Source organism: Hibiscus syriacus, unplaced genomic scaffold (assembly GCF_006381635.1).
Source record: "Hibiscus syriacus cultivar Baekdansim isolate YM2019G1 unplaced genomic scaffold, ASM638163v2 tig00009840_pilon, whole genome shotgun sequence".
Taxonomy (NCBI): Eukaryota; Viridiplantae; Streptophyta; class Magnoliopsida; order Malvales; family Malvaceae; genus Hibiscus; species Hibiscus syriacus.
In genome coordinates, this window is record NW_024062202.1 from 156,600 (window position 1) to 172,639 (window position 16,040).

At 33.1% G+C, this 16,040-nt stretch overlaps 1 pseudogene; it reads right to left on the reverse strand.

Annotated features, from left to right (window-relative positions):
- Nucleotides 1–4,482: 4,482 nt before the first annotated feature.
- On the reverse strand, nt 4,483–6,642 carry LOC120203338 (annotated as a pseudogene).
- Nucleotides 6,643–16,040: the final 9,398 nt, after the last annotated feature.

Here is a 16,040-nt window from a genome sequence, read left to right on the forward strand (position 1 = left end):
GAGGTCCCTTTGATGTATCTTAGGATCATCTTTACTGTATTCCAATGCTCTTTTCCTGGATTCGCCATGTACCGACTAACCACTCCCACTGCTTGTGCAATGTCTGGTCTTGTGCATATCATAGCGAACATTAAACTTCCCACTGCTGATGCATACGGTACTCAAGACATCTCCATACTCTCTTCTTCACTGCTAGGACTCATACTGGAGGATAATTTGAAGTTAATAGGAAGAGGGGTAGAAATTGGCTTACAATCTTACATGTTGAATCTTGACAAGATTTTCTTGAAATAATTCTTTTGTGAAAGTCAAATATTCCTATTTATTCTGTCTCGGTGAATTTGCATCCCTAGAATCTTGTTTGCTGATCCCAAGTCCTTCATTTCAAATTCCCTAGCCAATTATGCCTCTAATTCTTCAATATGATCTTTGTTGGGTCATGCAACTAACATGTCATCCACATACAACAACAATATAACAAAATCGTTATCACTAGACCTCTTGAAATAAGCACAAGGGTCTGCATTAAGTCTGTTGTATCCAAGGCACATAATGAAGGAATCAAATCTCTTATACCAACACTTCGGCGCCTGCTTTAGACCGTACAGAGATTTGTTTACCCTGCAAACCAAGTTCTTCTTTTCTTCTTCTTCAAAACCTTCAGGCTGGAGCATATAAATCTCTTCTTCAAGATTTCCATGAAGAAAAGTTGTTTTAATATCTTGCTGCTCTATATGTAAGTTCAATGTAGCACACATTGCCAAAACTACTCGAACTGTTGTTAGTCGAACCACAGGAGAAAATATTTCATTGAAATCAATACCTTCTTTTTGAGCATATCCTTTGACCACCAGTCTTGCACGATACCTCTCAACTTGATCGTCACTATTTCGCTTGATTTTGAAGACTCATTTGTTACCAATTGACTTCCTTCTTAGTGGTAGTGGCACAAGGTCCCATGTATTATTTTTATGAAGGGCTTTAATTTCTTCTTGCATCGCCATCATCCATAATGAAGCATCTGAGTTATTTATTGCCTCTTGGTATATTGATGGCTCACTGTCCTCTGTTAAAAGAAAGTATGCAGTATTTCGTTCTATAACATAATCTGAGTGCCAATTGGGACATCTTCTCACACGATCTGATTGACGAGTTGTTGGAGCTTCAGAACTCTCTGATTCTTGTTCATCATGTGCTGGTTCTGCTTCTGAAGAATCTCCTTGTTCAACCTCCTTTTCCACATGTTTCTGTGTAGTCTTTGACTTTTCAGCGCTATTATCGTCTTCTTTTCTTTGTAGTTTATCTTCTATAAAGATAACATCCCTGCTGATGATCACTTTGCGGGCAGTGAGATCCCACAAGCGATACCCCTTAACTCTATCAACATACCCCAAGAATTTGCATTTCCTGGATTTTGGATCCAGCTTTGAGATTTCTTGGGAGTTGTACATCACGTACACAATACTTCCAAATGCATGGAGGTTTGAATAATCAGCTGGTTTACCAGTCCACATCTCCATTGATGTCTTCAGCTCTATTGCAGTTGATGGAGCCCGATTCACCAAATAACAGGCGATATTGACTGCTTTTGCCCAGAAAGATTTTTCTAGGCCTGCATCCCTCAACATTGCTCTTGTTCTTTCTAACAAGGTTTTGTTCATCCACTCTGTCACTCCATTTTGTTGAGGAGTGTTAGCCACTGTGAACTGTCTTTTGATGCCTTCTTTCCTGCAAAAGTCATCAAATTCTTCGCTTGTGTATTCTCCTCCATTATCTGTTCTGAAACACTTGATCTTATTTCCAGAATCAAGTTCCACCCGCGCTTTGAAGTTTTTGAAAGTTGAAAACACATCTGACTTCTTCTTAATAGGGTACACCCAACATCTCCTGGAGTAATCATCAATAAATGAGACAAAGTATTTTGCTCTGTCTAGGGATGTAACTGGTGCTTTCCATACGTCAGAGTGAACCAATTCTAGAACACTTTTGCCTCTAGAATTTGATGTGTTGAATTTCAACCGGTGTTGCTTACTTGTTATGCAATGCTCACACAAAGGAAGTGATACATTTGTTAAGTCTGGAAGTAGCTTTTGCTCCACAAGAACTTTCATTCCTTGTTCTGACATGTGTCCAAGTTTATGATGCTATAGCATTGCAGAATCTGAACTACATGAGGAAACATAGGCTTCTGCTTCTAGCAAAGTCTCTCCCTTCAGCATGTACAAATTTGCTGCTATTTTTTCGCCTTTTAGTATCATAAGCGCTCCACGGAACACCTTTATGATTCCTTTCCATGTTTCAATCTTGCTTGCATTATTATCCAACAATCTGTAGGATAATAAATTTTTCTTCAGGCCTTTTATGTGCTGCACATCTCGAACAACTTTAATTGTTCTATCATACATCTTCAATTTGATGGTTCTCACGCCAATGATCTCTAAGACATGATCATTGCAACTATACACAGATCCTCCTAAGACAGGTTCATAATGATGAAACCATTCTCTTCTTGAGGTCATGTGATATGTTGCTTCTGAATCAATGAGCCATATATATGCATATCTTTTTCTACCTTATACGGTGGTTGACGCTTCACAATATAGAGCATCTCCATCATCTGAAGTGTTTGCGGTATTGCCTTGTGGATTAGAGTTTTTATTTAGACTCCAACAATCCTTCTTCAAGTGTCCTTTCTTTCCACAATTATAGCACTTTAAATTCTTCTTGCTTCTTGATTTCGATCTACCATGTTTGTGACTGCTGCTTTGGCCACGTTCTGTTGATCTCCCTCTCATCATTGTCAACGCTTCTGCTTGTTGCAGATTTACTTGTCTGTCTTGTTTTTGCGCCGATTTTCTTCTTGGAGAACAGTAGCTGCAACGTCATCGAAGACTAGACTGGTGACATTACTGTTTGTCAAGTTGATGATGAGTTGATCATACGAATCAGGTAGATTTTGAAGTAGAAGTTCAGCACGTTCTTGTTCTCCTATTGTACATCTTAAAGATGTAAGCTGAGAAAATAACGTGTTTAGTGTGTTTAAGTGCTCCGCCACTGAAGTAGATTCTGGCATCCGGAGAGTGTACAATTTCCTTTTAAGAAAAATTTTATTGTACAACGATGTGGCCTCGTACAATTTGGTGAGATGATCCCATATCTCCTTAGTTGTATTCTTCTCCTCGATGCTTGACAATACTTCATCTGCTAATGTTAGATGAAAGTTTGTCATAGCATTCCCGTCCATCTCGTTCCATTTGCTGTCATCTGTGAAATCCACCGACCTTTCACTGATAGCCGCTAGACACCCGTCTTTCCTCAAGATGGTCTTTATCTTTAATTTCTACAATGATAAATTTCTCCCATTGAACTTTTCAAAATCAAATTTCGTTGCCATAGCTTCTATTTCGGATAGCTCCCACTGTTTTACTATCGTGAATAGTTCTCTGGAACCTTCAAAGAATGGGTAATACCTTCTTACTTTCTTATGTTGGATGATCCACCTTTTGGTGGCAACCACAAAGACAATAAGCAGATATTACACACTCAAATATGGCTCTGATACTAATTGTTGCGAAAGACGGCTATCAGATAGAGCAAAATCGCAACTGATAATTTGAGAAAATAAAAAATAAAGATAAAGAAGACACAAAATTTACATGGAAAACCCCTAAATAATATAGGGTAAAAACCATGGGCAACGGTAGAAGAATTTTACCATGAGAAAATATGAATTACAACCTCTCTCGATCTACCAAGGAGAAAACAATGATAATTCTCTCTTGATAAAAAAGAAGAAAACAATTCTCCATAAACTCTATGAATTTTCTCTAGTATTGGAAGAAAGCTAGAATGCTTTGGGATGGTTTTGAAGCTAAATGAGCTAGGGTATTTATAGTTAAAGCTTAAGGACTAATCTTATAAATACCCTAAAGTCTAATGACTAAAATTAATTTTTTCATTCCAGTTTTTTCAACATTTTAGGTGAATTATTATTTCTAATTTTCAAATCACCTTTCGGTGGAAAATTAGGCCACCAATTTTGGCCACTTGATGATGACTTTTCAACATCAAACACCAAAGATACTGGTAGAGATGATATCATAGACCAATAAATACCATGCATTCTCATTATGAGTTTAATCCCTCTAATTTAATTTGACATAATTCAAACTCTTTAATTTTGTAATGTTACTAATAGGTCTAAATTTATAATACAAGTAATGAAGGGAAACTTCTCCTTTTACAGTCATTCGATCACAATCTCAACCAATAAAAATTTTACACGTCAGTCAAATGCTTAATGTTGTTCTAAAAAAAATTTAACCTCACTTTAACAACTAATAGTATTGTCCATTTGGTTCTACTGATAACATTGTAGAAGTAGAAGGACCAAATTATGCCAAATTAAAGTAAAAGGGATTAAATATCAAATTTCAGCATAGTTGTGAGACTAAAACCATAGCTAGACCAAATCACGCAAAATTATATTACCTTTACTTGGATACTAGGAAAAGCAGGTGTACTCAAAGTTACATCTTGTGATTTCCTCTTAGGTGTACTAAGTATGAATGCAGCTTGATCCCCGTAGCTGTCGCTGTTGTAATCCGATACCCTTTTTCCCATCTTCGATGAATCCCCTCACTCGGATAAAGGAAATCGAGTTCAACGACCTAGTAAACAAGTACAAGACAAATAAGTGGTTGCCACACTGTTATGCAAATTTGCATTATTAGACCGGAATCAGACAACCTGCATTTCGGGACATGACAATGGCCCATTTGTTGCCTGCAGCGGTCATTGAGGTCTCAGAGAAGCCTTCTTTCCACTTCTTATTAATCCATTTGAAGGGAAGCACATCGGTAACTTTGTATGATTGTTGCGTGTAGGGAGTACCTGTAGTGGCGACAAGGAGGAAACGCAATATCAGCCTTACCATCATGGAGATTTGATTGATCAAACATGATAATCACGCCTATTTTTCCTAATCTTGAAGCTTAGCTTGAGTTAAGCTGCAATATTACGTTAGTAACCCGAATTTACAGTCCCGTCAGTTTGACATACATTGACAAAGTAAACATACAATCTTAAAACTTATGAAACTAGTCACCCTTCGGAAAATTAGGACATAACAACCGGTGCACGCACCAGCAACAGAAGTGATGTAGTAATTCTTCTCCCACTGTTCCATTATCAACTCCTGAACATACAAACTGTAAGGATAAACTTCCCGAGACTCCACTGATTAAAATCATGAAACAAAAAAGCTGACAACTGAATAGTTATTTCTACCTTGTGCGAAAAGATTGATGATAACTCGTAAACCTGAGATGTAAAACCTGAACCAGCATCCACAACAATGGCCCACAGATTCAATGATGACGCTACACTGCTAATATACAAGTCATCTTCCTTTGCCTTCTCCACATGCTGGTTGAGTCTTGAATCCATAACATTGAAACGATATCTGCAATAAGTACAATGAGTCAAAATTTATATTTCCATAAGAATATTTCCCCATTCAAATGACCTGTGAAGTATATGAAGCCACCAAAATATATGGTATGAGCAGTTTCTACTAACTACATCTATGGTTCTGAAGAGAACTTTTACCTCTGCTTCATCGAAGTTCTGGAATTATATATTGAGATCCACTGAGAAGCAGGGGAACCAAGCAGAACTTTCTTTTTAGGCTGCTCACCATCTTCCAACTAGGCAAATGGTCTTTCCCTTTTTTGACCTACCTGATGCATTAAAGATTTATCAAGAAATTCTAAATAATAAGTATATATATTTAAGAAAAGGTATTGGCACAAGACAAGATAAATGCCACTTAACAACCTTAATAACACCATCAATTTGGATAGGATGTATTGATGAGTTGAAACCTATGCTGTTACGAAAAAGGGAGATGAGCTTGGAGTAATTGGGTTCTTCATCAAATTTCATATTGGCGACAATCTCGAGAAACTGTTGAAATGGAGGAGGACGCGAGGAACAAAGCATCCCAGGAGAAGTTCCCATCTTATTCTTACAAACAAATCCTTTGTTCTCTCCCTGCAGCCCCATAAAACATTAAAGCCCAAGACATTAATGGCAGAAGACAATAACTATGCTACAAAGTTCCGAAATAAGGTGGAGCAGTTAAAAGAACTTGCAACATAACCTTGCCAGGGAAGCTTCCCTCTAAGTAGAACTATGAGTGTATAAGCCAATGACTCAAAGTCATCCCGTCGACTTCCTGTCCTACCCAAATGAGCATGTACACTTGCATAACGAACAGTTCCCCTAAAACGAAAAACATAGTAATAAATCCAAATTGGAAATATAAATATTCATATGTGCCTTTGCTGAAAAATGTTCATGTTCGTGACCCAAAAGAAGCAGTCTTATTTGCTTAGAGTCAATTACCTAAATACATCAGTCTTTTGGTCATACTCAGCATGGCGTGCAGATGCTGCCTCCTACCATCTTGAAGCTGAAAAGGATCAAGAATTGTGGGTCATGCCACAATATACGCTTAAAAACAGTAAAGCATCTCCAGTATAAGGAGCAGAAAACAGCTATACCCTAACCAAGATCAACTAGATACAAGTTCTTCTCATTCGAGGATGAACTGATAATGATAATAAGGGATGGATTCATCCATGAATGTTGCTGCAACTAACTCCACAATCCTTTGCTTATCAGTCTCAAATTCTACCTACGTGAGGTGATGATGTACCAGCCTACATACAATGTGTAAGCCCCGTAACCAACTTTTAATAGTAATCAAATTGTTAGGTATGACTCATAAATATACCAGTAAAGAGGACAGGAGATGGAGCGGAGTGAGTGAAGCGAACATCAACTGTCCTTACAAAGAAAGTCTCGTTGTGGGGTTACGAATTATGTGGGTTGGGGGTGCGGGGGCGCAGCCCTCGCGGTACGGTACATGGTTAATTTTGTAATTATGTACCAGGGTTTTCTATTATAAATAGTGATGTAACCTAGACCTAAAATATCATTGAATAAAATTCTAGCGCCGCCTAGACACCGAGGACGTAAGCACATTGCCGAACCTCGTAAAATTCTCGTGTTCTTTCGTTTTCTTTACCCGTTTTCGTCAACACAAATAATTTGTACACAAAACATCATAATTTTTTTTGGGTATAACCACTGATTTCCGATCTATTGATCGGTTAATCTGGATCGGGTACTGCAGAGGGGAGGGCAACTCTCTCAACCCAATTTGCTTCATTCGCAATTGCCAGGATTCAAACTTCTTATACGAGTTAAATTCTAATTCAATCTAAAAAGTAAAGATAACAACATTATAATACTATTTTAATCTCTATGGCTACTCAATAGATTCAGTTTATATAGTTATCTTAAAAAGGTATTGCAAACAATTATGATAGTGAAGAAAATTATAAAAGCTCATCATTAGGTGAAGCTTAAGTTATTTGTGTGTGAATAAAGATATATATATATATATATATAGTTAGAATTAATGTTGAAATAAGGTCCTAAAATGGTAGTCCAACAGCTGGTATAAGTACGATAACCCTTCGAACTCCAAATCAATACGTCTATTAATATAAGCATTATGCCTTATGAAACGTTATTGTTATAATAATCATTAATTGTTTAACATGAACCTCGAACTGTACTCATGCACATGCATTGGAAACAACTTTCATTCACATAAAAAAATATTAAATCCATTTTCTTAATTTATTAAAAAATGGATTTAATATTTTAATGGAAATGAATGATTAAAATAAAATATTTTATTATTTTTTAAAATAAAATGTTATTACAAAAAATGAAATTTTATAATCTTATTTAATAATATATAATAAAATATGTATTTGATATGTTAAAAATATTTTTTTGCACACCAAGGCAGGGTAAAGTGAAGTTTTTTTTATTAATCTGGAATAAATATAAGATAGTATTTATTAAAAGATAGTCCTAACCTTTTGATATTAATGGCTTATACCTCTAGTCATGGTTTTTAGAACAGGATCGGTTAGCGAACCGGTCATGCTACCGGTTCACTGGTTCAACCGGTCGAACCGGTCTGAACGGTCGGAAGAACCGGACGACGTCATAATTATTTAAAAAATTAAATAAAAATACAAAAAAATATTTAATAACATATTCAAAGAAAGTCATAACATATATAAGTTAAAAATCATAAAATCAAGTGAAACAAAATGATTCAAATTAAATACAACATAATAATTAAGGTAAAACATATTAAATAATAAATATAATTATATAACTATAATTAAAAAATAAATTTGGGGCTAAAAAAATCATAACAAAATAATATTGTTTGGTTTAATTTTTTTAAAAAACAATCTCACATGGCTAAGAAACATAGAAGAACATCCCAACTAACTTCTATAAATAATAGAGGTAATTTGACATTCAAAATCATGGAGCCTTTTGGTGAGCATTGAGTGAACTATTCTTTCACTTCAATCAAGCTCGAATTTTAGGCTTCAATCGAGCTTCTAAATTTTTTTTGAGTTCAAGCCTTTTTGAGTTCAAGTTTCAATATTATATTTCGAGTTCGAGTTGAACTTGATAATTTTTAGCTCGTGAGTTTGAGTTGAGTTGAGCTTATTTTTAAAGTTTTCAAGTTCGAGTCGAGCTCAGCAATACTCGAGTTTGACTTGGCTCGTTTAACAAACGACGTTGTTTGGTTTAATTTAAAAAAAAAAAAAATTGGCAGTTTTTCCGGTTTTTTCCGATTTGAATGGTTCAGCGATTTCGGCCGGTTCACTAATAGTGGTTCAACCGGTGTAGATTGAATCGGACTAGACAGCGATTCCCGATTGAACCGGTTGAATCGGTCCAGTCCGATTTTCAAGACAATGCCTCTAGTATTTAGGCTAAAATGCTTCCAAGACTGAGATTTTTGTTTCTGGTATGTCTGATGCTCTTTTGACGCTTGTCCATGATGTTATTGGTTTTAAAGTGTGAAAGTTGCCTGTTAGATATTTGGGGGTCCCTTTAGTCACTCGAAAGTCTGGGTTGGTGAAGAGGATCAAGGCCAAACTTGGACTGTGGTCTAATAGATGACTTAGTTATGCTGGCAAGTTGCAGTTGGTGAAGACTGTACAGTTTAGTATATTTAATTTTTAGTGCAGACAATTGGTTTTGTTTGTTGCTGTGATAAGGAGGTTTGAGTAGCTCCTTTCTAAGTTTTTCTAGAAAGGTGGTGATGTGTATGCTAAGGGTGCTAGAGTGAATTAGGGAGGTATTCGCACCCCTAAGTCTGAGGGAGGATTGGGAGTCAAGAATCTAGCTTGTTGAAATAAAGCTTACGTGTTATTTTTTATGAAGAACTTATTAACTTCCGAGGGATCCTTATGGGTTGTTTGGGTGAGAATGCATGTTTTTAAAGGTAGGGACTTTTGGTAGGTAGAGAACAAGCTCTCTTTTAGCTGGGTATTGAGGAAAATTCTAAAGTTGAGAAAGGATGCTAGGCCTTTGTTTGACAATGCTACAAATTGGGCTAAGATTTCTGCACGATTGTTATTGAATGAGATTAGGGACAGGGGTCCTAAAGTTGGATGACAAAAAATCATTTGGTTTTTCATGAATGTCTCAAAACGTTCTCCCATTGTTTGATTGGAAATACTTGACAGGCTTACAACTGCTAATCATCTGAGGAGGATGTGGATTAATGTTGAGGATGGTTGCATGATTTGTGGTGAGGTGGGTATGGAAGCTCGGAATCATATCCTTTGAGTGTTCCATCTAATGTTTCATCGTTTTCTTTTATTGAAGTTGCCATAATGTTGTAAGAGAAGCAGCAGGTGGGTAGTCCAACAGTTTATTTGTCTTAAAATCGAAGAATAAATAAATTTATAGATCTTTGATTATTTTTCTTGGTGTGTTTCCTTATTATTCGTTTCTGTTACATTTTTAATATTTTCTCTCGTAATAATAAAGTATAGTTTCATTTTGTTAGAAAGAAAAAAAAGGAGTAACTGAAATTTAAATTTAAGATTCATGGGCCAGAGTGAGGCATGATGATTTAATGATGACCATCGACCCATTCGATTGGGCCAACAGTTTGTGAACTTTTGGGTTTTTGGCCTAAAAAGACAAATAGTTTTATTAGTATTACCTCAATAAGATATATAGAAGTTTATTTTGGGATCTACCACATTTTTTACAGTGTTCAAGAAATTTTATAGTTGGATGGTGCCCCCATGTTATTAATATTTGGCAGGAGTATTATTCATTCGACATATTTTTTCTTGAATTAGAAGGTGATTTCAAGGTAATGATCTAAGCATTAATGATTTTATAACATATATGTTTTGATATATATGAAATAATCGGTTGAATGTTAGGTGGTACAAAGTTAAATAATGAAATTTAATAATGGTCAAGACCAAATATTTTCATCATTCAGTCAATCAGTATGTTGCATTCTCAATTTTAAATAACATAAATAGTTTTTATCGGTTGGAGAAGGTTAAAATTTACGTTCTGAAAAAGAATTAACTTCACAGATTTTATACAATCCGATTGTATTCTGAACCATTCAAAATCGTAGATCCATGTCACTTGAAGACTAATATATAAAAGTATTTTATTTACTTTTAAGAGGTTTATATTTCATTAAAGTTTTTACTCATTAGCTAATTTAAAATTTAAAACTGTATATATGGGAAACTCATTTGATACTTGCATAATTTATTGAGGGTTAATACATTGAATTTCATCATATTTATCTTGGTCGTTCGTAAATCTTTTATTTTTTTTGGTTTATTATTTTTTAGAATTAAAAAAAAGTAAACAATTGATTTAACATTAGTTTAATTGACCGTGTCTGTTGCACCCTTCATAAAATTAAAGTTTCAAGTACACTTGAACTCAATCGTCCATGAATAAAGGGTTGATGTTGTAAATGATTTTCTTTGTTGAAATTAAAATTTGTGCATCCTTTGATATCTTATTATTTTATTATAAATTTAAAATCTAATTCTACTCCAACTTAGAGAAAAAAAGAAGAAAAAAAGATTGAAGAAAAAAGAAGAAAAAAACGCTCTTAGTGGATGTAGTATCCATAACCTAACAGAATACAAGAGAACAAAGATGAACAACTAATTATTGTTTAGACACAACAAGCACAAGCAACTTAATCTTTCGCACATTATTTACATTTAAATAATTAATCTAATGGATAAATTTTATCTTAAACCAAATAGTTATAATTTAACAATCAAAATAATGAAACAAATTAATTTTTTGATTAGTTGAAGTGATTATTAGATAGCATATGTTTAAATGTATCATGGAAGAGGTTGAATGTGGAGGTGTTGTTGATTTTGTGAGAGCAGAAGAAGCTGAAACAATTTTTAAAACGTGGTATGTTGTTGGACTGAAACGAAATACAAGTTTTAAGAGGATGCAAGTCTGCTGAAAAAAAATTTGTTCGGTAGTTTTTAGCTTGTTTGAGAAACATCTTCGTGACATGTTATCTTTGGTTGTATTGTTTTATTTACGTAGTAATTTTTTCCTCAAATTAGATTAGATAGGTTTTTAATGAGACTCATAAATAGACTTAATTTAGCTTTAATTATAAATAAAATAACTTTTGTTGAGTAAAACAATTTCTTAATCATTTAAAAATAAATGTTTAAACACATTTACAAATGTCATACTCGAAATGAAGATTTCTATAGATAATTATCATCTCTTAATCACTTATCACTTATACTAGAAAGTGGAATAAATGATATATATAACTTATATATTAAGATAATTTTCATATATATATATATATATATATATATATATATATATATATATAACATTAATTTGGTATTATGAAGCATTCAATTACAATGCATCAGTTGGAGTGGAAATGAAAGGATACGAAGGTTGCCGAGTTCTGGCATGCAGCAGTCATAGGATGCATCAGTTGATATGTCTGAAACAAGGCAGAAATGGAAACAGCCCCCACATGGCTAGATTTCAATGACAGTGGCACAAGGGTTTGGTTCCTAGAAATTACAATACATCCATTTGGTCCACATACATACTTTTCTTATCCTTGTTGGCTCTTGGCTTGGGTCAATTCATTTTAATGGGGACTGACTTATTATCAGACAACAAAACAAAGGGTCACATGAATACCAAGCAAAAAACATTCACATTTTAATGTCTGGTTATCTGCATCGATGGGTCCATATACAGGACTACTTAAAATCAATTAACACAAGAGAACTTAAAAACACTCGCCTATAAAATTTATTGAGTGAACTTAAAATAATAATAAAAAAATGTTATTTTTCTTGAGGATCGTAGTTCGAGCAACCTCTAAAAATCACATTTTATTATTATTATTTTATTAAATTAAGATAATTATAAAATAATATTTGTTCTAAATATTCTCAATTATTTGATAATAAACGTTTAATCATCCTTGTTGCAGTCGTTAATGCTATAAACTAAGACTTATAAAAAATAATAATTGTTCTTTTAACCATAGAGATAATTTAGTCAGGCTAAAAATTGTAAAAGTATTTTGATTTTTTTAATATATGTTTATAAGGCTAATTAGATCCGCTAATACAATTGAAAAAAGGAAACTGATCAATAATATTTTTAAATATTATATTTATATATCGTTATCTTGAACTTTTTAGATCATTTTTATGCCGACATTAAGGTCTTATTTTCCTGCAAAGTGTAGACAGAAATGACATGTAATTAATTTGATGCGTTTATATTAGAAAGTCTAGGAAAATATAAACAAATTAAAAAGAAAAGAAAAATATATAGAAAAGATCAAAGAAATGGATGGCTTTGCCTGTCTGGGTTTTGAACAACATCAATTGGTCAGCAGTCTGGGTTGCAAATGGCCACTCTCGTAGCTTGCCATGCTTCTTACGGACAACAACGGCCAACCCTAATCTTTCTGTTACATGCCATTGTTATGTTATTACTGATTCAAAATACTGTTCCAAAAATTGAAGTTGTTTGAATTTGATAGGATTAACATCCTTTTATGTTATGTAGAATAAGAATGTAATTAATTTTATTGTATTTTTGAAATATCTAACTATTTTTTTTAATAATGACAACTGATTTTGATTAATAAAAATTAAGAAATGGATCAGAATTTCAATGCACCCAATTATAGAGAGAAAAATGAGGATAATAGTCATAAAAAATTCATACAAAAATAAAATATATTAAATCTAAAGATACAAAGAAATACGAAACATTCTTTTGAAAATGACGATCAACGTTAAAAAACCAAGTAACATGCATAAAAAATTATTGTCTCTATCGAACGAGATGTTTTACGAAGTAATAAAGTAGTGGTGAGCGAACCAAATTATCTGACAAACTGTTTCGCTACACAATTCTAATTATATCAACAAACAACCTTTTACCAAAGAGGGATCTGACAATACTTGATCACCGACAAACCTAACAAAAAATAAATATTGTGAGGGTCTTTATGTGAGCACCAAAACGACCTCAAAAATATGCGAAAAACATACCAAAAGTCATAAGAGTCGTGACATAAGAGCAAAGAAGACGTGTGCAACACAAGAGAAGAGAAAAGTGTGTCACAACAACATATGTTCTTTTTCAAATTTAAAAGAAAACTCAAGAAAAAATAAAAATAAATGAAATAATATAAATATAAGAGAACTAATAATCATCGACGATCAAGAACTAATATTAAAATTAATTTCATCTTAAGCTTAACAAAAATCAAAAGGAAAGAGGACGGCGACACAAAAATATTGAAAGAAAATCTAGTTAAAAAATGATAAAACTATAACTAATTAAATGTCTATATCTTACGTGACACATGTCGTTCTAAAAGAAGTGGAGGTCATGTGTTATTTTTTAAAATGATGTTCCTAAAATATTTTATAAAAAAGAAATTGTAAAATATGAATTTTTATCATATTACGATTGTTTTTAAAATAAATAGTTCAAACATATAAATTAAAATTTTTATTGAATTTTCCTTATTTAATTTTTTTCACACCTGCATATAGTAAGAAAAGTAACTTTTTAAAGTTATTAGAGTTGTTCAAAGTCCAAGACCTTAAATTTTGAGACCAGTGACGTATTACAAGTTACACTTCTAATAATGGGTCTGACGTGACATATTAAAATATTATTTTATTAATAAAATAGAAAAACTTGTTTTACAAAGTATATTTTATGAGATTTATAAAAGAATTATGACTTAATGTCCGGTTTTATAGTTTCATGCCTTCAAAATTTAGGATTTTTTTTATGTAAGGTACAATTTTTTAAAATTTTATTCACATGTACGTTGATTAGATGAATATCAACAGAAATGACTAAAAAATATAATAAACTCGTCGTATATAAAGATAAGTTAAAGTTATATAATTTGCATATAATAAGCTCGGTTGTAGTCAGTTCTCTCATGTCTTAAGATCTAACAATGTTTCGACTATGAAGCTCGTTAAAGATGAGAAACAGAGATCAAAGTTGTTTAAAGCTTGGTGGTGAATAAGTAGCCTGATTGTGTGCTGCTGGCTCGTGCAATTATTTGGTGTTTCTTGATTTTGGTTTTGGTGGCTGGGTTTATTATGCCTTCTAAGAGCAATGCATTAGGTGATGTTGTTTCGTAGCTTTTTTTTTTTTTAGATAAGTAGAATTTTATTACCCAATAGAAATGGTTCATCATACAACTGTCATCCCAATTGGGAGTATAAACACATATTTACAGAATTAGTCTATACCCCAATAATTACAAAGTCTAAAATTAACATAGTCTAGTCTATTAAAACCTTTGGCACAGAGTTTGAAACGAACAAGCTCCTTAATAGCCTTTAGAAGTTGGTCTGTTCTCGTTCCTCTGTTGAAAATTCTTCTGTTTCTCTATTGTTTCGTAGCTTTTGTTTATTAGTAGGCGTACTCCTTTCTTGTTCTGTTGGTGTGTTTTTGCTTTGTTTCAGGTTGATTTTGGGAGGCCCTCCTATAGGTGGTTTATTGTCTTTGATTGTTTTTGTGGTTGGGGGTGTTCGAAAATTGTTGTCTCATTTGTTTATTCTTCGCTGAAGAGTTGTACTCTTTTTCTCCATTTAAACTTAAATATGTCTTTAATGAGATATTCTCATTTAGGCAAAACTTTATGATTTAATAAAATCATATTTGCTGAGAAAAAGAAAGTATATATTTTATTCAAATTATATCATTTGAACATATGACAAGTAAGCAAGCAATGGTATCCCTAGTTGTATGCCGATTATGATGCGGAAATTTTATTAAGATCCAAATTTTGTGTTAAAGTAATGGAGTTAACTGTACCATATGTCCCTAAACTATGACCCTCATCTATATTGATCTCTAAACTTTTGAATATTCTAATTTCATCCTCAAATCATGATATTCATTTTAAATTAGTCCTTAAACTTTTGATCATTCCAATTTCATCCTTAAACAATGACCCGCATTCTAAGTTGATCCCATTTTAAATCTTCCAATTTCATCCCAAATTCATCCAAATATATAATTAGTTTTAACCATAGTTTAACCAAAACTTTAATTTTTTTCAAACATATAATAATATAGGTTGGTCTAACGATTTATTAACACGGAATGTGATTAGCATATACATAAAATTTGGGATGAAATGAAAAGTTGAAAAAATTTAGGAACCAATTTAGAATGAAATGTTCAAAAGTTTGAAAAAAGAATTAGAATAATATTCATTGTTTAGGAATGAAATTAAAATGTTTAAAAGTTTAGGGACCAACTTAGAAAGAGAATCATAGTTTAAGGACGTATGATGCAATTAACTCATTTTCAATGCATGCACATGGAGAACTTCAACTACTCCCTACCGGAAAGGAAAAGAACACAGACAGTTGCAGCTAAAACATTGGTTTTCTTTTGCAGCCAAAACAGTTTGCAAATATGCGTTGCACGTTATAAGAATCTTTAGTGGTAGCATGCATGGCACATGAGAAACGATTTTTTTCTCTCATTTCCCATGATTTTCTATTTTTAGTCTTATGATTGTCTGG